At 35.9% G+C, this 21,977-nt stretch overlaps 1 protein-coding gene and 2 long non-coding RNA genes across 7 annotated transcripts in view; 2 read left to right on the forward strand and 1 right to left on the reverse strand.

The window, feature by feature from the left end:
• The window catches only part of LOC309608012, a 336,604-nt gene extending 327,674 nt beyond the window's left edge, over positions 1-8,930 (forward strand). Inside the window, exon 2 of the long non-coding RNA XR_014232616.1 lies at positions 3,772-8,930. This is a non-coding gene — a long non-coding RNA (uncharacterized lncRNA). The remainder of the gene's footprint in view (positions 1-3,771) is intronic.
• LOC309608005 overlaps positions 1-21,977 on the forward strand; it is a 702,496-nt gene that overhangs the window by 617,022 nt on the left and 63,497 nt on the right. The window lies entirely within an intron of this gene.
• PRIM2 (DNA primase subunit 2) overlaps positions 1-21,977 on the reverse strand; it is a 320,025-nt gene that overhangs the window by 286,677 nt on the left and 11,371 nt on the right. The gene's annotated exons all lie outside the window — the stretch shown is intronic.

The raw sequence follows: 21,977 nt of genomic DNA on the forward strand, positions 1-21,977 counted from the left end.
GATCAAGGGGTCAATCCAAGAAGAAGATATAACAATTGTAAATATTTATGCACCCAACATAGGAGCACCTCAATAATAAGGCAAATACTAACAGCCATAAAAGGGGAAATCGACAGTAACACAATCATAGTATGGGACTTTAACACCCCATTTTTACCAATGGACAGATCATCCAAAATGAAAATAAATAAGGAAACACAAGCTTTAAATTATACATTAAACAAGATAGACTTAATTAATATTTATAGGACATTCCATCCAAAAACAAGAGAATACAGTTTCTTCTCAAGTGTTCATGGAACATTCTCCGGGATGGATCATATCTTGGGTCACAAAGCAAGTCTTGGTAAATTTAAGAAAACTGAAATCGTATCAAGTACCTTTTCCAACCACAACGCTATAAAACTAGATATCAATTACAGGAAAATTTCTGTAAAAAAACAAACACATGGAGGCTAAACAATACACAACTTAATAACCAAGAGATCACTGAAGAAAACAAAGAGAAAATCAAAAAATACCTGGAAACAAATGACAATGAAAACACGACGAGCCAAAACCTATGGGATGCAGCAAAGGCAGTTCTAAGAGAGAAGTTTACAGCAGCAATACAATCCTACCTTAAGAAACAAGAAACATCTCAAATAAACAACCTAACCTTACACATAAAGTAATTAGATAAAGAAGAACAAAAAAACCCCAAAGTTAGCAGAAGGAAAGAAATCATAAAGATCGGATCAGAAATAAATGAAAAAGAAATGAAGGAAACAATAGCAAAGATCAATAAAACTAAAAGCTGGTTCTTTGAGAAGATAAACAAAATTGATAAACCATTAGCCAGACTCAGCAAGAAAAAAAGGGAGAAGACTCAGATCAACAGAATTAGAAATGAAAAAGGAGAAGTAACAACTGACACTGCAGACATACCAAGGATCATGAGAGATTACTACAAGCAACTGTATACCAATAAAATGGACAACGTGCAAGAAATAGACAAATTCTTAGAAATGCGCAACCTTCCGTGACTGAACCAGGAAGAAATAGAAAGTATGAACAGACCAATCACAAGCACTGACATTGAAACTGTGATTAAAAATCTTCCAACAAACAAAAGCCCAGGACCAGATGGCTTCACAGGCAAATTCTATCAAACATTTAAAGAGCTAACACCTATCCTTCTTAAACTCTTCCAAAATATAGCAGAGGGAGGAACACACCCAACTCATTCTACGAGGCCACCATCACCCTGATACCAAACCCAGACAAAGATGTCACAAAGAAAGAAAACTACAGGCCAATATCACTGATGAACATAGATGCAAAAATTCTCAACAAAATACTAGCAAACAGAATCCAACAGCACATTAAAAGCATCATACACCATGATCAAGTGGGGTTTATCCCAGGAATGCAAGGATTCTTCAATATATGCAAATCAATCAATGTGATACACCATATTAACAAATTGAAGGAGAAAAACCATATGATCATTTCAATAGATGCAGAGAAAGCTTTCGACAAAATTCAACACCTATTTATGATAAAAACCCTCCAGAAAGTAGGCACAGAGGGAACTTACCTCAACATAATAAAGGCCATATATGACAAACCCACAGCCAACATCATCCTCAATGGTGAAAAACTGAAACCATTTCCACTAAGATCAGGAACAAGACACGGTTGCCCACTCTCACCACTATTATTCAACATAGTTTTGGAAGTGTTAGCCACATCAATCAGAGAAGAAAAAGAAATAAAAGGAATCCAAATCAGAAAAGAAGAAGTAAGGCTGTCACTGTTCGCAGATGACATGATACTCTACGTAGAGAATCCTAAAGATGCTACCAGAAAACTACTAGAGCTAATCAATGAATTTGGCAAAGTAGCAGGATACAAAATTAATGCACAGAAATCTCTTGCATTCCTATACATTAATGATGAAAAATCTGAAAGTGAAATTAAGAAAACACTCCCATTTACCACTGCAACAAAAAGAACAAAAAACCTAGAAATAAACCTACCTAAGGAGACAAAAGACCTGTATGCATAAAATTATAAGACACTGATGAAAGAAATTAAAGATGATACAAATAGATGGAGAGATATACCATGTTCTTGGATTGGAAGAATCAACATTGTGAAAATGACTCTACTACACAAAGCAATCTACAGATTCAATGCAATCCCTATCAAACTACCACTGGCATTTTTCACAGAACTAAAACAAAAAATTTCACAATTTGTATGGAAACACAAAAGACCTCGAATAGCCATAGCAATCTTGAGAAAGAAAAATGCAGCTGGAGGAATCAGGCTCCCTGACTTCAGACTATACTACAAAGCTACTGTAATCAAGACAGTATGGTACTGGCACAAAAACAGAAATATAGATCAATGGAACAGGATAGAAAGCCCAGAGATAAACCCACGCACATATGGTCACCTTATCTTTGATAAAGGAGGCAAGAATATACAATGGAGAAAAGACAGGCTCTTCAATAAGTGGGGCTGGGAAAACTGGACAGGTACATGTAAAAGAATGAAATTAGAACACTCCCTAACACCATACACAAAAATAAACTCAAAATGGATTAAAGACCTAAATGTAAGGCCAGACACTATCAAACTCTTAGAGGAAAACATAGGCAGAACACTCTATGACATAAATCACAGCAAGATCCTTTTTGACCCACCTCCTAGAGAAATGGAAATAAAAACAAAAATAAACAAATGGGACCTAATGAAACTTAAAAGCTTTTGCACAGCAAAGGAAACCATAAACAAGATGAAAAGACAACCCTCAGAATGGGAGAAAATATTTGCAAATGAAACTGACAAAGGATTAATCTCCAAAATTTACAAGCAGCTCATGCAGCTCAATATCAAAAAAACAAACAACCCAATCCAAAAATGGGCAGAAGACCTAAATAGACATTTCTCCAAAGAAGATATACAGATTGCCAACAAACACATGAAAGAATGCTCAACATCATTAATCATTAGAGAAATGCAAATCAAAACTACAATGAGATATCATCTCACACCGGTCAGAGTGGCCATCATCAAAAAATCTACAAACAATAAATGCTTGAGAGGGTGTGGAGAAAAGGGAACCCTCTTGCACTGTTGGTGGGAATATAAATTGATACAGCCACTATGGAGAACAATATGGAGGTTCCTTAAAAAACTAAAAATAGAACTACCATACGACCCAGCAATCCCACTACTGGGCATATACCCTGAGAAAACCATAATTCAAAAAGAGTCATGTACCACAATGTTCACTGCAGCTCTATTTACAACAGCCAGGACATGGAAGCAACCTAAGTGTCCATCAACAGATGAATGGATAAAGAAGATGTGGCACATATATACAATGGAATATTATTCAGCCATAAAAAGAAACGAAATTGAGTTATTTGTAGTGAGGTGGATGGACGTAGAGTCTGTCATACAGAGTGAAGTATGTCAGAAAGAGAAAAACAAATACTGTATGCTAACACATATATATGGAATCTAAAAAAAAAAAAAATGGTCATGAAGAACCTAGGGGCAAGACGGGAATAAAGACGCAGACCTACTAGAGAATGGACTTGAGGACTGCGGAGGGGGAAGGGTAAGCTGGGACAAAGTGAGAGTGGCATGGACATATATACACTACCAAATGTAAAACAGATAGCTAGTGGGAAGCAGCCGCATAGCACAGGGAGATCAGCTCAGTGCTTTGTGACCACCTAGAGGGGTGGGATAGGGAGGGTGGGAGGGAGGGAGATGCAAGAGGGAAGAGATATGGGGATATATGTATATGTGTAACTGATTCACTTTGTTATAAAGCAGAAACTAACACACCATTGTAAAGCAGTTATACTCCAATAAAGATGTTAGAAAAAAAAAAAGAACCACTGTGAGAATAATAAAAGTATCATATTTGTGGAGTCTGCCTATATAAAGGAAGCCCTGCGTTAATGCCTTCATTTAAATCATTTGGAAAGAAGTTAAAGGTACAATTATAACAGAAACACAAAGAGCTCTGTCTCAATCACAAATTTTTCTAAATAAAAAAGAGTACAAATTGAAATCTGCTAACCAGCATAATCCCTCAAATTCAGTTCAACACAAAAAGTTCATTTAATATATAATATATATATGGTGATTTATAATAACACTAACCCTGAGAAAGGATAAGTACTCCATGTTACTGTACTGATCTTAAAGATTACCCCGTATTCATGAAACAGAACAGAGGCAAATCTTTTGAAATGACTACTATTTCTCTCAAAATCGACTCATATGTTTACTCAACTCTCAAAGAGAACACCATGCTTGGAACCCTTAGGCAATTCAACTCCAAGTTGCCTACTTCACGCTCTTGGAACATACAACTTACTTCCCCACTCTGAAGACAAACATGCCCCTTCATCTGGTTACTAATCCTTTCCCTCCTCAGTCCCCTTTAGACCTGGACGTCCACCGAGTGCTGAGAGTGTGTCCAACCACCGTTACACCCTCCTCCAGGCCCCTCTCCACTCCCATCACAGGCAATGCCCCATCAGAAGTCCTGTGGAAGGCATCCAGGCTTATTACACACGTGTTCTCTAGTGTGTTCTGTTCTTATGTCTGTGCGTCCTGCCTCAGCTGTACCATCACACTCCCTATTGGTTAAAATTTATTCTGTGTCAAAGAGAGAGATTAAAGGTACACATATTTCTCCACTTTGCAGGCACCATATTAAAATCACTTTGTGACTTACTGATAGGCTTATAATAATTTGTAGACATGTCACAGAGGGTAAGGTATAAAGACATTCATGTACATCACAGAAACGACATTTTCATATTTTAAGTAATAGGAATAGAGTTGACCACATGATGGATGCAGATTCCAAAACAGCTTCAGCAACCCAAATGAGATCAACTAACAATGGAAACAGTGTAAGGGTCAAAATGATCAGAAAACCATGTCCACCTCAAGGCCACCTTGCAAATATCTAAGACATAATCACACACAAGGGAACACCAAAAACTATTTTAAAATTCTACACACATAAAACTATTAAATCAATGTAAAAATCAATGTTCCAATGTTAACTGGAAAAAAGCAACCAAAAGTTCCTAGTAAATTCGTATAACTGACATTTTCAATAACAAATGACAACTTAAACTTTAATTCATGTTCACTGAAAAGAAGTTACCAGCCAAAAATGACATAAAATAACTTCTAAGATAGATGAAATTCAGATTTCAAACTACAGGGGATAAGAAACAAATTATAAATGTCAGGTTCACGATAAGGAAAGCTATTTTAAAATAAGCAAAAATAAGCAGTTCAAAGTTTACACATACTCATTTTCAGTGAGCCAGGCAATAAGGCTACCAACCACGCTTGCCTTCTCTCAAAACCCTCACTCCCTGAACACATTTGGCAACTGACCAACACTTGTTCTATTTAACACGCAGTGGAGTTTTCATCTGTGACACACAAAATCCTCTCCAACCTGGATGCTCAGCTTCACTGTCCCTGCCATTCAGTACTATCCTCGTGAAAAGCATCCTGCCATTAGCCACTGGCATTTCAAATCAAATAAAAAAATATGTGACTGTCCTGAGTAGGTTTTTAAAAACATCAAGGTAAATTAGGAGCTTCTGTCAGACTCTGAACTGCAGCAGCACAGAGACCCTTTGTCTGGGAGGCTGTCAGCTGTCAAAGCCTGACCTTTGCCTAACTGGTCAGCTGAGGAAGCATTAACACAATCTGTTTAACCTCTCCCATTCATCTTTAACGTGACACAAGGTCAAGTCAATCAACTCAGCAATGAGAGGTCCAAAACAGTCCCCACAGACAGCAATATCTACTCATTTCTTATCCTTCCAAGAAATTTGTTTTAAAATCCAAGTTATTTACACATAAGTCCAAGAATGAAAAATACCATTTTTTCCTTTTTGAATACTTCATATTAAGGCTTTCTGTTGTATGTCATGAAGATTCAAAATCTACCAGATATTAGAAACCCAAAAATAGACTAAATGAGCCAAAGTATCAAAGGACTGCCAGAGCCAGAAAGAGAACACAAGAGTCCCACATCTGATAACTGGCCCCATTTTCACCTCCTCCAAATTTGTATCCAATAAAATTACATCAGCCATGGCAAACTGAACAAAAACAAAATTTAAAAGAAAAAGCTATGCAAAGAAATTAATTATCCCTTTATCCATACATATTTCTCCATGAAAGCAAACATAATGCAATTTAGTTATAACACTGCATGTCCTCCTAATGTAAAAATGTCATTGCAGGCACTTCCCTGGTGGTCCGGTGGTTAAGACTCCATGCTCCCAATGCGGGGGGCCCTGGTTCAATCCCTGGTCAGGGAACTAGATCCCGCATGCCGCAACTAAGAGCCCACATGCCACAACAAAGACCCGGCGCAGCCAAATAAATAAATAAATATTTTTTTTAAATGTCACTGCAGCATTAATGAAACTGAAAAGATGGAAAAATGCACACAAACACAGCACACAAGCACTTGAAGACCAGACAGACTCTAAGATGTGTATGTCAGTGGTCCAGCTTCTGTGACATGAAAACCAAGATGGCCTGTGACTCTCCACCTGCTGCTGTTTCCTTCTGCCTCGGCTTAGGCGGCAGGGCCTATTATACATCCGAGACCAGCTTATGTGACAAATGCTAGTAACTTTTCCCTACACCTTGCTTTGTCCTGAGTCTAAAACATGGGTCCTAAGCCTAAAAGCATCACTGACACCTGTTTTAACATAATAGTTCTCAAAGCAAACCAAATATGCTAACCAAAGTGAAGGAAATGTGCGTGTTCCTACTAATTATAAAAGTTTGGAAATTGGAAGGACTACAGGGATCAAGGGGCAAGCTAATCAACAGCACCTGAATTCAAGTGCCTTACTTGCCAGGATGAGGTGCCATGGGAGAGTACCAGAAGAGGGGAACAGGTCTCTGCCAGGAAAGTGATTACGTCTGCCCCAGGAATGACTTTTCTGCCAGGCACCCTACAACACTTTCTCACTCTACCTGCCATGAATCCCCAACAGCTACAACCACTTGATCAAGTTTTATCTATAGTGTTTATTTCAAAAAGAAAAGGCATAATGTTTTTCAAACTCTCCACACCTTCATCCAAGGTTCTGATAAATCCCCTCAGACAACTAGCTCTATCTTATCCCCCCACCTAGAATCACTGAACTAGAAAAACCAAAACAGTCACCAAAGAAGCCAAAGTTACTGTTCTTTTTAGAAACTATACGGGATGCCCATCCATCATGATGGACAGTACAAATGTGGACAGTAATGTTCCCTTCAGTCAATCTTCTAATTTTATACATATTTCTACATCTTACTTTAATGTATATGTTTATTAAGATGCACCTCAAATGACATGGAGAATGAAACAATAAATAATTATAGCAAGCAGATTAGAAACAACCAGAGTAGTATTAAAAACCAATCATGACTGCCAACACACTTGTTAAAAGTATGCATATATTTTCCATAAATTATTGTTTCCTAAAATAAAAATCCAATAGATTTTTTTTTTAATTGCAACAAAACATACCAATCTAATAACCTCAAAGTTCTCCAACATATAGGCATTTATTGCCTCTGTGTCCTCCTTAACATCACTAGAGAACATACATGTCAGGCACAGTACTAAATACACCATACACTCTATCTCCTTTAAACCTCACAAATCTGTGAAGTGGGGATTGTGATTATTCCCATTTTGAAGATGAGGAAACTGAAATACAGATTCAAAATTACATAGCTGACTGTCAAGTCTGGACTGAATTTTATGCTACTTATAAACCAATAAGTTTGCCAATTACTGTTTAATGCAGGCAGGCAGAAGACACAGACGCCTGCATTAGAGACAGAGACCTTTATTATCCACAGTGCAGGAAGCAGCAAAAGAACCAGCATGTTTGTGTGGTTCTCCTTCCCCCAGGGGCAACATGACACAGCACAGATAGATGCTCGGAGTACAGTGAGGTTGCACTGCAGCTAAGGAGCCCTGGGAACCAGTCACTTTCACAGCAGGCAGTAAGCGAGCCTCCTCTATGTACCAGGAAGGCATTACCTCATCCCTCAAGGTTGCCTGCTAAAAACACAGCTGTGAGAAATGGCCCAGGTAAAGACTGCTCAGGACCCTGCATTCCTAACATACCCAGCAAGATGTGCAAGAGCAGGAGAGACCCGTGGAGGAGGGTTTTTCCCGACACCGATATGTGCTGGACTGCTAACTATCATTAATAAAATACATTCCAAAAGTTTAACTTTTTTCCCTAAATTTAAAATTATAATTGTTGAGATTGCTGAGGCTTCTGGTTAAAAATGGTAAACTGAACATAAATATTTATTTCCACTACCTCCACAACAAAATTAAAATGTGACAATAAAAGTGTAAAAAGAATATAAACCACAAAGGACAAACAAAATAGTGGAAGAGAAAGGTCTACATATTTTTGGAAAACAGATGAAAGTGCATTAACAGATTTAGAAAAAAAGAGGAACCTACAACTTAATCCCTGGAGAAAATTATACTGAAAAGAAGAAAGCCAATATGACTGCAGAGAGTAGAAAAAATCATGAATTAGAAGCACCATATATAAAAGAGGAAAGATGTAAGTCAGGGAATGCAAAAAAAATAAAGAAAAGTCACCACAGTGAGCAGTGGGCTCCTGCTCTCAGATACAAGAACATCAGCACTAAAACATAAATCACTGTGGAAGAACACTGGAGGCTTCCTCTAAAACACTGACTTTGGCAGGGCTCATCCAACAATCAAATATTAAAAAAAGATAGATCAAGTGAGATCCAATAGTAAATAAGCATCATATACACCTGCATGAGCACATAAAACCCAATCTTTCAATTTACTTTTTCATATCTCAATCTTAAATAAAGGGGGCTTCCCTGGTGGTGCAGCGGTTGAGAATCTGCCTGCCAATGCAGGGGACACAGGTTCAAGCCCTGGTCTGGGAAGATCCCACATGCCGCGGAGCAACTAGGCCCGTGAGCCACAACTACTGAGCCTGCGTGTCTGGAGCCTGTGCTCCGCAACAAGAGAGGCTGCAATAGTGAGAGGCCCACGCACCGCGATGCAGAGTGGTCCCCGCTTGCCGCAATTAGAGAAAGCCCTCGCACAGAAACGAAGACCCAACAATAGCCATAAATAAATAAATAAAATAATTAAAAGTAAAAAAAAAAAAAATTAAAGTGAACTAAAATTTAAAAAAAATAAATCTTAAATAAAAACAAATAGTCAAGGATCATTAAACATTCAAGGAAAAATTCAACATGAAGGACTATCTAAAACGGATGACTGAATAAAGGAATGAGAGGTAAACAGACAATTAATGGGGCAGAAGAAAACTAATAATCTTTAAAAGAAAGGAGAAAATATATTCATGAAGCAAAAACAGAAGGCTATAAAAAGGAGAACCAGAAAGGACTATTCGAAACTAAAGACAGGAGGACGGCATACAGCAGAAGCAAAAAGAACTACAATCCTGCAGCCTGTGGAAAAGAAACCACATTCACAGAAAGATAGACAAGATGAAAAGGCAGAGGGCTATGTACCAGATGAAGGAACAAGATAAAACCCCAGAAAAACAACTAAATGAAGTGGAGATAGGCAACTTTCCAGAAAAGGAATTCAGAATAATGATAGTGAAGACGATCCAGGACCTCGGAAAAAGAATGGAGGCAAAGATCGAGAAGATGCAAGAAATGTTTAACAGAGACCTAGAAGAATTAAAGAACAAACAAACGGAGATGAACAATACAGTAACTGAAATGAAAAATACACTAGAAGGAATCAATAGCAGATAACTGAGGCAGAAGAACGGATAAGTGACCTGGAAGACAGAATGGTGGAATTCACTGCTGCGGAACAGACTAAAGAAAAAAGAATGAAAAGAAATGAAGACAGCCTAAGAGACCTCTGGGACAACATAAAGCGCAACAAAATTCGCATTACAGGGGTCCCAGAAGGAGAAGAGAGAGAGAAAGAACCAGAGAAAATACTTGAAGAGATTATAGTGGAAAACTTCCCTAACATGGGAAAGGAAATAGCCACCCAAGTCCAGGAAACGCAGCGAGTCCCATACAGGATAAATCCAAGGAGAAACACACTGAGACACACAGTAATCAAACTGGCAAAAACTAAAGGCAATGAAAAATTATTGAAAGCAGCAAGGGAAAAACGACAAATAATATACAAGGGAACTCCCATAAGGTTAACAGCTGATTTCTCAGCAGAAACTCTACAAGCCAGAAGGGAGTGGCATGATATACTTAAAGTGATGAAAGGGAAGAACCTACAACCAAGATTACTCTACCCAGCAAGGATCTCATTCAGATTCAGTGTAGAAATCAAAAGCTTTACAGACAAGCAAAAGCTAAGAGAATTCAGCACCACCAAACAAGCTCCACAACAAACGCTAAAGGAATTTCTCTAAGTGGAAAATACAAGAAAAGAAAAAGACCTACAAAAACAAACCCAAAATGATTAAGAAAATGGTCATAGGAACATATATATCGATAATTACCTTAAACATGAATGGATTAAATGCTCCAACCAAAAGACACAGGCTTGCTGAATGGATACAAAAACAAGACCCATATATATGCTGTCTACAAGACACCCACTTCAGACCTAGGCACACATACAGACTGAAAGTGAGGGGACTGAAAAAGATATTCCATGCAAATGGAAATCAAAAGAAAGCTGGAGTAGCAATACTCATATCAGAAAAAATAGACTTTAAAATAGAGAATGCTACCAGAGACAAGGAAGGACACTACATAATGATCAAGGGATCAATTAAAGAAGAAGATATAACAATTATAAATATCTATGCATCCAACATAGGAGCACCTCAATACATAAGGCAACTGCTAACAGCTATAAAAGAGAAAATTGACAGTAACACAATAATAGTGGAGGACTTTAACACCTCACTTATATCAATGGACAGATCAGCCAAAATGAAAATAAATAAGAAAACAGAAGGTTTAAATGACACAGGAGACCAGATAGATTTAATTGATATATATAGGACATTTCATCCAAAAACAGCAGATTACACTTTCTTCTCAAGTGCACATGGAACATTCTCCAGGATAGATCACATCTTGGGTCACAAATCAAGCCTCAGTAAATTTAAGAAAATTGAAATCATATCAAGCACATATCTCACCACAACGCTGTGAGATTAGAAGAATTACAGGGAAAAAAACGTAAAAAACACAAACACATGGAAGCTAAACGATACGTTACTAAATAACCAATAGATCACTGAAGAAATCAAAGAGGAAATCAAAAAATACCTAGAGACAAATGACAATGAAAACACGATGATCCAAAACCTATGGGATGCAGCAAAAGCAGTTCTAAGAGGGACGTTTATAGCTATACAAGCCTACCTCAAGAAACAAGAAAAATCTCAAATAAACAATCTAACCTTATACCTAGAGAAAGAAGGACAAACAAAACCCAAAGTTAGCAGAAGGAAAGAAATCATAAAGTTCAGAGCAGAAATAAATGAAATAGAAACAAAGAAAACAATAGCAAAGATCAATCAAACTAAAAGCTGGTTCTTTGAGAAGATAAACAAAATTGATAAAACATTAGCCAGACTCATCAAGAAAAAGAGGGAGAGGACTCAAATCAATAAAATTCGAAATGAAAAACGAGAAGTTACAAAAGACACCGCAGAAATACAAAGCATCCTCAGAGATTACTACAAGCAACGCTATGCCAAAAAAATGGACAACCTGGAAGAAATGGACAAATTCTTAGAAAGGTATAACCTTCCAAGACTGAACCAGGAAGAAATACAAAATATGAACAGACCAATCACAAGTAATGAAATTGAAACTGTGATTAAAAATCTTCCAACAAACAAAAGTCCAGAACCAGATGGCTTCAAACATTTAGAGAAGAGCTAACACCCAGCCTTCTCAAACTCTTCCAAAATATTGCAGAGGAAGGAACACTCCAAAACTCATTCTATGAGGCCACCATCACCCTGATACCAAAACCAGACAAAGATACTACAAAAAAAGAAAATTACAAACCAATATCAGTGATGAATACAAATGCAAAAATCCTCAACAAAATACTACCAAACAAAATCCAACAGCACATTAAAAGGATCATACACCATGACCAAGTGGGATTTATCCCAAGGATGCAAGGATTCTTCAATATACGCAAATCAATCAATGTGATACACCATATTAACACACTGAAGAATAAAAACCATATGATCATCTCAATAGATGCAGAAAAAGCTTTCGACAAAATTCAACATCCATTTATGATAAAAACTCTCCAGAAAGTGGGCACAGAGGGAACCTACCTCAACATAATCAAGGCCATATATGACAAACCCACAGCAAACATCATTCTCAATGGTGAAAAACTGAAAGCATTTCCTCTAAGATCAGGAACAACACAAGGATGTCCACTCTCACCACCATTATTCAACATCGTTTTGGAAGTCCTAGCCATGGCAATCAGAGAAGAAGAAGAAATAAAAGGAATACAAATTGGAAAAGAAGAAGTAAAACTGTCACTGTTTGCAGATGACATGATACTATACATAGAGAATCCTAAAGATGCCACCAGAAAACTACTAGAGCTAATCAATGAATTTGGTAAAGTTGCAGGATACAAAATTAATGCACAGAAATCTCTTGCATTCCTCTACACTAATGATGAAAAATCTGAAAGAGAAATTAAGGAAACACTCCCATTTACCACTGCAACAAAAAGAATAAAATACCTAGGAATAAACCTACCTAGGGAGACAAAAGACCTGTATGCATAAAAATATAAGACACTGATGAAAGAAATGAAAGATGATACCAACAGATGGAGAGATATACCATATTCTTAGATTGGAAGAATCAATATTGTGAAAATGACTATACTGCCCAAAGCAATCTACAGATTCAATGCAATCCTTATCAAATTACCAATGGTATTTTTTATAGAACTAGAACAAAAAAATCTTAAAATTTGTATGGAGACACAAAAGACTCTGAATAGCCAAAGCAGTCTTGAGGGAAGAAAACGGAGCTGGAGGAATCAGACTCCCTGACTTCAGACTCTACTACAAAGCTACAGTAATCAAGACAATATGGTATTGGCACAAAAACAGAAACACAGATCAATGGAACAAGATAGAAAACCCAGAGATAAACCCACACACATATGGTCAACTAATCTATGACAAAGGAGGCAAGGATATACAATGGAGAAAAGACAGTCTCTTCAATAAGTGGTGTTGGGAAAACTGGACAGCTACATGTAAAAGAATGAAATTGGAACACTCCCTAACACCATACACAAAAATAAACTCAAAATGGATTACAGACCTAAATGTAAGATCGGACACTATAAAACTCTTAGAGGAAAACATAGGAAGAACACTTTTTGACATAAATCACAGCAAGATCTTTTTTGATCCACCTCCTAGAGTAATGGAGATAAAAACAAAAATAAACAAATGGGACCTAATGAAACTTCAAAGCTTTTGCACAGCAAAGGAAACCATAAACAAGACGAAAAGACAACCTTCAGAATGGGAGAAAATATTTGCAAACAAATCAACGGACAAAGGATTAATCTCCAAAATACATAAACAGCTCATGCAGCTCAATATTAAAAAAACAAACAACCCAATCCAAAAATGGGCAGAAGACCTAAATAGACATTTCTCCAAAGAAGACATACAGATGGCGAATAGGCACATGAAAAGCTGCTCAACATCACTAATTATTAGAGAAATGCAAATCAAAACTACAAAGAGGTATCACCTCACACCAGTAGAATGGCCATCATCAGAAAATCTACAAACAACAAATGCTGGAGGGTGTAGAGAAAAGGGAACCCTCTTGCTCTGCTGGTGGGAATGTAAATTGACACAGCCACTATGGAAAACAGTACGGAGGTTCCTTAAAAAACTAAAAATAGAACTACCATACCACCCAGCAATCCCACTACTGGGCATATACCCAGAGAAAACCATAATTCAAAAAGAGTCATGTACCCCAATAGTCACTGCAGCACTATTTACAACAGCCAGAACATGCAAGCAACCTAAATGCCCATCGACAGACGAATGGATAAAGAAGATGTGGTACATATATACAATGGAATATTACTCAGCCATAAAAAGGAACAAAATTGGGTCATTTGTTGAAACGTGGATGGATCTAGACTGTCATACAGAGTGAAGTAAGTCAGAAAGAGAAAAACAAATATCGTATATTAACGCATATATGTGGAACCTAGAAAAATGGTACAGATGAACGGGTTTGCAGGGCAGAAATTGAGACACAGATGTAGAGAAAAACGTATGGACACCAAGGGGGGAAAGCGGCTGGGGGGGTGGGGTAGTGGTGTGATGAATTCGGAGATTGGAATTGGCATGTATACACTGATGTGTATAAAATCAATGACTAATAAGAACCTGCTGTATAAAAAAATAAAATGAAAGCATAAAAAAAAAGAAATTAAAGACAGGACATCAAAAATAAAACCACAATAAATGTTGGCAAGGATGCGGAGAAAAGAGAACCCTTGTACACTGTTGATGGGAATGCAAATTGGTGCAGCCGCTGGGGAAAACAGTATGGAGATTTCTGAAAAAACTAAAAATAGAACTACCAGATGACCTGGCAATTCCACCCCTGGGTATATATCTGAAAAAAACAAAAACACTCATTCAAAATGATACATGCACCCTAATGTTCATAGCAACATTATTTAGAATTGCCAAGATATGGAAGCAATCTAAGTGCCCATCAACACATGAATGGATACACACAATGGAATACTACTCAGCCATGAAAAAGAATGAAATTTTGCCATTTGCAGCAACATGCATGGACTTGGAGGACATTATGCTAAGTGAAATAAGTCAGACAGAGAAAGACAAATACTGTTATGATATCATTTATACATGGTTACCAGCAAGGGGGGTGGGGGGGGTGTGAGGGACAATATAGGAGTGGGGGAGTGGGAGACATAAATTATTGAGTATAAGATAGGCTCAAGGATGTATTGTACAACACAAGGAATTCAACCAATATTTTGTAATAACTGTAAATGGAAAGTAACCTTTAAAAATTGTATAAAAAATTTAAAATAAAAATAAAAAATAAATATATAGAAATTAAAGACAGGAGAGCAGGGGGAAAAAAAGAGATTTATAAAACAGTTGAAGAACTTTCCTAGAAAATAAAATAAAAAGATAAACTGGATGTTAAAACAAAAAAGAAAATAAGAGGAGAAATCCAGGAGGTCCAAATTCTAACAAACAAGAAATTATAAAGAAAGAGCAATGAAAAACAAAAGGGAAGAAATGATCAAATCCATAACAAAAAGAAATGTTCTAAACAGAAGAAGCCAAGTATTCAGATTAAAGGGCCCATGGCGTTCCCATCCAAGAACGAAAAACAATTCAGACATCATCATGAAATTTCACAAACGGTGGGAGGGCCAAACTACAGAAAGTGAGACACAGTTCAAATGGAAACAAAAAGAAAGCTAGGGTAGCAATACTTATATCAGACAAAATAGACTTTAAAACAAAGACGGTAACAAGAGACAAAGAAGAACATTACATAACGATCAAGGGATCAATGCAGTAAGAAGATATAACAACTGTAAATACATATACACCCCACGTGGGAGCACCTAAATACAAAAAAGCAAGTATTAATAAACATAAAGAGACAGTAACAAAATAATAGTAGGGGACTTTAACACTCACATTAAGGGACAGATCATCCATACAGAAACTCATTAAGGAAACACTGGCATTCAATGACACATAAGAACAGATGAACTTAACAGATATATAGAGAGCAATCCATCCAAAAGCAGAATACATTCTTTTCAAGTGCACATAAAACATTCCCCAGGACAGATCACATGCTAGGCAACAAAATAGTTCCAAAAAATTTAAGAAGACTGAACTCATATCAAGCATCTTTTCCGACCACAACACTATGAGACTAGAAATCAAGTATAAGAAAAAAAATACCAAAAACCCCAAATACATGGAGTCTAAACAACATGCTACTAAACAACCAATGGGTCCCTGAAGAAATCAAAGAGAAAGTTAAATTACATGGAGACAAGTGAAAGGGAAACAAAACAATTCAAAATCTATGGGATACTGCAAAAGCAGCTCTAAGAGGGAAGTTTATAGTGATATAAATCTACCTCAAGAAACAAGAAAAATCTCAAAACAATTTAACCTTACACCTAAAGGAAGTAGAAAAACAAACAAAGCTCAATTAGTAGAAAGAAAGAAATAATAAAAATCAGAGCAAAAATAAATGAAATAGAGACTAACTAAAAAATTAGAAAAGATCAATGAAACTAAGAACTAGTTCTTTGAAAATATAAACAAAATTGACAAACCTCTAGCCAGACTCATCAAGATAGAAAGAGAGGACCCAAATAAATAAAATATTAAACAAAAGAGGAAAAGTTACAACTTCACAGAAATACAAAGGATCATAAGTGATTACTACAAACAATTATACACCAATAAAATGGACAACGTAGAAAGAATGGATAAATTTCTAGAAATGTACAATCTCCCAAGACTGAATCAGGAAAAAATAGAAAATGTGAACAGACCAATTATCAGTATTAAAATTGAATCAGTAATCAAAAATCTCCCAGCAAACAAATGTCCAGGACCTGATGGCAACACAGGTGAACTCTACCAAAGATTTAAAGAAGACCTAAAACCTATCCTTCTCAAACTACTCCAAATAACTGAAGAGGAAGGAATATTTCTGAACTCATTCAATGAGGCCAGCATTACCATGATAGCAAAACAAGACAAAGACACCACAAATAAAAAAAAAAAATCAGTGATGAACACAGATACAAATATCCTCAACAAAATATTAGCAAAACAAATTCAACAATACAGTAAAAGGAGCATACACTATGATCAAATGGGATTTACCCCAGATATGCAAGGATGCTGCAGTATCTGCAAATCAATTAATGTGATGTGCAACTAACAAAGAATAAAAATTGTATGATCATCTCAGTGGATGCTGAAAAGGCTTTTGACAAAATTCAACAACGATTTATGATAAAAACGCTCAACAAAGAGGGTATAGAAGGAATATACCTCAACATAATAAAGGCCCGATATGACAAACCTACAGCCGACATCATACTCAACAGTGAAAAGCTGAAAGCATTTCCTTTAAGATCAGGAACAAGAAAAGGCGTCCACTCTCGCCACCTTCATTGTACATAGTATTGGAAGTCCTAGCCACAGCAATCAGACAAAAAAAAGAAATAAAAGGAATTCAAATTGTAAAGGAAGAAGTAAAACTGTCACTGTTGACAGATGACGTGATGCATATACAGAAAATCCTAAAGATGCCACTGAAAAACTGTTAGAACTAATAAATGAATCCAGTAAAGTTGTGGAATACAAGATTAATACACAGAAATCTATTGCATTTCTATACACTAACAATGAACTATCAGAAAGAGAAATTAAGAAAACAATCTCACTTACAATTGCATCCATAAGAATAAAATACCTAAGAGAGTAAATCTAACCAAGAATGTAAAAGACCTGTACTCAGAAAACTATTAAGACACAGATGAAAGAAACTAAAGATGACACAAACAAATGGAATGATAAAGCATGCTGATGGAGTGGAAGAATTAATATTGTTAAAATGACCATACTACCTAAGGCAACTTACAGAGTCAAAGCAATCTCTACCAAAATACCAGTGGTATTTTTCACAGCACTAAAACAAATAATTCTAAAGTTTGTATGGAAACACAAAAGATCCCAAATAGCCAAAACAATCTTAAAAAAGTAAAACAAAACTGGAGGTATCATGCTCCCTGATTTCAAGCTATATTACAAAGCTACAGTAATCAAAACAGTATGGTACTGGCACAAAAGCAGATACATAGATCAATGGGACAGAATAGAGTGTCCAGAAATAAACCCACACTTATGTGGTCAATTAATCTAAAACAAAGGTTTCAAGAATATACAATGCGGAAAATATAGCCTCTTCAATAAGTGGTGTTGAGAAAACTGGACAGGTACATGCAAAAGAATCAAACTGGACTACTTTCTCACACCATGCACAAAAATAAACTCAAAATGGAATAAGACTTAAATGTCAGATCTGAAACCATAAAACTCCAGGAAGAAAACATAGGCAGTACATTCTTTGACGTTGGTCTTAGCAATATTTTTTTGAATATGTCTCCTCAAGCAAGGTGAAACAAAAGCAAAAATAAACAAATGTGACATTAAACTTAAAAGCTTTTGGACAACAAAGGAAACTATCAAGAAAACAGAAAGGTAACTTACTGAATGGGAGAAGATATTTTAACAATATAGCTGATAAAGGTTAATATCCAAAATATACAAAGAATTCACACAATTCAACATCACAGAAACAAACAAGCAAACAAACAACCAGATTAAAAAATGAAAAGACAAGCTGAATAGACATGCTTCCAAAGAAGACACACGGATGGCCAACAGGCACATGAGAAGATGCTCAACATCACTACTCATCAGGGAAATGCATATCAAAACCACAAGGAGATATCACCTCATACTTGTCAAAATTGGTACCATTAAAAAGACAAGTAACAAGTGTTGGTGAGGATGTGCAGAAAAGGGAGTCCTTGTGCACTCTTAATGGGATTATAAGTTGGTGCAGCCACTATGGAAAACAGTATGGAGATTCCTCAATAAATTAAAAATAGAACTTCCATCATCCAGCAATTTAACTTCTGGGTAGTCACCTGAAGAAAGCAAAAACACTAGTTTGAAAAGATATATGCATTCCAATGTTTATTGCAGCATTATTTACCTTAATCTAGATATGGAAGCAACCTAAGTATCCATTGAGAGAGGAATGAATAAAGAAGATACGGTGTGTATGCATATGTATACACAATGGAATATTACTCAGCCACTGCCATTTACGACAACACAGACGGATCTAGAGGGTATTATGCTAAGTGATATAAGTCAAACAGAGAAAAACAAATATGGTATGATCTTATTTACATGTGCAATCTAAAATAACAAAACTAACAAAGAAAGTAAAATGAAAACAGACTCATAGATACAGAGAACAAACACCTGTTTGCCAAAATGCAGGGGGCAGGAGGTGGGTGAAATAGGTAAAAGGGATTAAGAGATAACAAATAAGTCATGGGGATGTGATTAAGGAATATAGTCAATAATGTTGTAGTAACTTTCTATGGGAACAGATGGTTACTAGACATTGTGGTGATCATTTCATAATATATGCAAACGCCAAATCATTATGTAGGACTCCTGAAACTAACCTAATATTGTACGTCAACTATATTACAATTAAAAAGAAAAAAAAGAACACCTTGAATCAGTAACTTAAACTTCCACCTTAAGAAACTAGATGTGAAGAGCAAACTAAACCCTAAGCAAGCAGAAGGAAGGAAATAATGAAAATTGTTAATTGATAATAATAAAGAGTAATTAAAGAAATAAGGAATAGAAAAACAATAGAGAAAAAAACAAAACCAAAAGTTATTTGAAAATATCAACAAAATTGACAAACCTGTACTTAAACGATCAAAAAAAAAAGATTTAAATGGGTAAAATCAAGAATGAAAGAGAGGATATCATAACCAATCTTTAGAAATGAAAAGGATTATAAGGGAACACTATGAACAACTGTATGCATCAATTAGATAACAGATGAAATGGACAAATTTCTAGAAAACAGGAATTACCACAACTGTCTAAAGAATTAGAAAATTTGAACAGATCGACAACAAGTAGAGAATGAATCAGCAATTTTAAAACACCCCACAAAGAGAAGCCTATACCTAGACAGATCACTGGTAAATTCTAGCAAACGTTTTTAAAAAATTAACACCAATCTTTCACAACTTCTTCCCAAAAATAGAACAGAAAGAGACACTTCTCAATTCACTATATGAGACCCATGTTACCCTGATACCAAAACCAGACAAAGACATCATAGGAAAACTACAGACTAATATCCCTTACCAATAAACACAATCTTCCACAAATGACTAGCAAATCAAATGCAGCAACATATTAAAAGGATCATACAATACAGCCAAGGGGGATTTATCCCAGGAATATCCCAACAAGGTTGGTTTAACATCCAAAACTCAATTAATGTTAACACCCCATATTAATAAAATAAAGGACAAAGCCCTATGATCTTTTCAAAAGGTGCAGAAAAAGCACAAAATCCAACACCCTTTCATGATGAAAATGTTCAACTAAAATTAGCAAGAGATTTCCTCAATCTGGTAAAGGGCATCTACAAAAACCCCACAGCTAACATCATATGTCCTGGTAAAAAAAGACTGAATGCTTTCCCCCTAAAATCAGGAACAAGACAAGCATGTCCACTATTGCCACTTCTATTCAACACTGTACTGGAGATCCTAGCCTAAGAAAATAAGCAAAAATAAATAAAAAGCCTCCAGATTGAAAAGTAAGGATTATTTCTTTATAAGAGACGTAATCTCCTAAGGAATCCACTAAAAACTATTAGAATAAATGATTTTGTAAGGGTGCAAGATACCAGATCAATATACAAAAATCAATTGGATTTCTATACACTAGCAATGAACATTTCAAAAATGAAATAAATAAAACAACTCCACTTACAATGACATTAAAGAATAAAATACTTAGGTATAAATTTAACAAAAGAACACAATTTTGTTGAAAAAAATTAAAGATATGAAGAAACAGAAAAAATTTCCATGTTCATGGATCAGAAGACTTAATATTAAGATAGCACTGCTCCCCAAATTGATCCACATAGTCTTCATAATCCTAAACCTGAACCTCAGCTGGTTTATTGGTAGAACCTGACAAGTTGATCCTAAAACTCATAAAATGCAAGGAACCCAGAAGAGCCAAAATAATCTTGAAAAAGAAGAACAAGGTGAGAAGATTCACACTTCTCAATTTCAAATCTTATTACATGTAATGTAATGTAATGTAAATTTACATGGAATGTAAATTGATACAGCCACTATGGAGAACAATATGGAGGTTCCTTAAAAAACTAAAAATAGAATTACCATATGACCCAGCAATCCCACTACTGGGCATATACCCAGAGAAAACCGTAATTCAAAAAGACACATGCACCCGAATGTTCATTGCAGCACTATTTACAATAGCCAGGTCATGGAAGCAACCTAAATGCCCATCAACAGACGAATGGATAAAGAAGTTGTGGTACATATATACAATGGAATATTACTCAGCCATAAAAAGGAACGAAATTGAGTCATTTGTTGAGAAGTGGATGGATCTAGAGACCGTCATACAGAGTGAAGTAAGTCAGAAAGAGAAAAACAAATATCGTATATTAATGCATGTATGTGGAACCTAGAAAAATGGTACAGATGAGCCGGTTTGCAGGGCAGAAGTTGAGACACAGATGTAGAGAATGGACAGATGGACACCAAGGGGGGAAAACTGCGGTGGGGTGGGGATGGTGGTGTGCTGAATTGGGCGATTGGGATTGACATGTATACACTGATGTGTATAAAATTGATGGCTAATAAGAACCTGCAGTATAAAAAAACAAACAAAACAACTAATACTAAACTTTCATTGGGTTATTTGTATGGAAATATGTTAATATAAATGTTTCAGACATTACATGAAATTTCTAAAAATCTTATATTTGTATTTGTATGGAAATATGTATGGAAATATGTTAATATAAATGTTTCAGACATTACATGAAATTTCTAAAAATCTTATATGTTCTGGTATAATGTTATAAGTAATAATCCTAGTTATTACTTTAAAATGTATATCTCAGAAATAACTAATTTTCTTGTCAACTGCATTATTATGAACTTT

Source organism: Balaenoptera borealis, assembly GCF_965194805.1.
Source record: "Balaenoptera borealis genome assembly, chromosome: 12".
Taxonomy (NCBI): domain Eukaryota; kingdom Metazoa; phylum Chordata; class Mammalia; order Artiodactyla; family Balaenopteridae; genus Balaenoptera; species Balaenoptera borealis.